At 36.1% G+C, this 1,361-nt stretch overlaps 1 long non-coding RNA gene across 1 annotated transcript; it reads right to left on the reverse strand.

Moving 5' to 3' along the window:
- Positions 1–252: 252 nt before the first annotated feature.
- LOC111384820 lies at positions 253–1,355 on the reverse strand. Its single transcript, XR_002700965.1, has 2 exons — positions 1,178–1,355; positions 253–556 (listed from the first exon to the last, which is right to left on the reverse strand). It is a non-coding gene; the product is annotated as an uncharacterized LOC111384820 (long non-coding RNA).
- Positions 1,356–1,361: the final 6 nt, after the last annotated feature.

The following is a 1,361-nucleotide window of genomic DNA, read 5'->3' on the forward strand; positions in this document are numbered from 1 at the left end:
AGATTAGCAATGAGTATTTTATTTATACTGAAGATCAAATGACCGAGAAAACTTGAGATTATCAACTTGAACAACTTAAGTTATTATCAATCAGCAATTTTTTCACAAAAAATAAAGCCCCTTGTACAACACTCCCCTCACGAGGGGAGGGACCCACACCCAATTAATGCACGGGGCCCACACCCATGTGAAGGGGGCTGTAGCAGCTCATAGTTGCAACTAATTTAGTCAGGAATTGAAAAGGAAATTCAATAAAAACTCCATGTAGCCCAGCCAATGTTACTTTCAAATAAAAATTTTGAGATAACATTGCACAGCAGATATTACTAATTATATTTCTATTTAAGAAGAAAAAGGGACGAAATTCACTATCGCATTTTCATAATTTCTCTATGAGACAATGATCGCATGATACAAAGGAGCTCATAGCAAAACATCCCACAAGGGGATACAACTAAAAAGTCCATTGGAGGATATGATCTATCATTCTTACAATAACTTTCTTTGCTCTTCAACATTCTGAGCAACCATTTTTGAAAATTTTCTTTGGAGAGACCTGCAGGAAACCAAATAATACGCATAAGTGGAAAATTTTCTGGAGATCAAGGTAATGTGTCATCGATTATTTTGTTTTTCTACACGACCGATATCAGGAGACTTTCTCATATTGCCTATATAGACAGGGACTAAACCATAAAAAATTTCTACTCTGGTATTTAAAGGGGAAAAATTGTTAAAAAGGATGCACGACCAACAATTGAGCTCCTATGCAAGCTATAGGCTGTTTGTAGGAAAAATGAACCAAAACAGGTCAATGAAAATCATAATATGATTTTTGACTACACCTTGTCTAGATAATTTAGGATATTCCAACATGAAACTTGAACAATTTATTGACAAATAGAAGAGAAAATGCAGAATATATGTTCCCGAGAACAATTTAGAAGCCTTCTACCACTTTGGGTTTGTATCAGCAGCTCGATGAAACTTCAGCTGTCGACTCTTGGTTCTCATTTAGAACCGACATATCTAAATAGATTGTCAGGTCAAACCTTTCACCAGAGTTATTGATAGCAACAAAACCAAGGGGAATGAGGGACAAGGGGGGATGGCTATCAATAATAAAAACGCTTACAGTATACCAATAAAAGAGAATTTTTTTTATTTTTTATTTTACCTATTATTAGCGTCTAGTTCTAGGCTTGCACCGAAATCCAGCTAAGAGTGCTATATGGTCTGAAGACCACTCTGGAGAAGGAAGTGCGGTATCCTTTCGCAAGCTATCCTCATCCAAGAGCTCCAATAGAGACTCCACAGTTAAGGAATCAGCTGAAAGCACAAAAGCTCTTAACAAATATAAT

The sequence above is a fragment of the Olea europaea genome, unplaced genomic scaffold (genome assembly GCF_002742605.1).
Source record: "Olea europaea var. sylvestris unplaced genomic scaffold, O_europaea_v1 scaffold30172, whole genome shotgun sequence".
In the NCBI taxonomy this organism is placed as follows: domain Eukaryota; kingdom Viridiplantae; phylum Streptophyta; class Magnoliopsida; order Lamiales; family Oleaceae; genus Olea; species Olea europaea.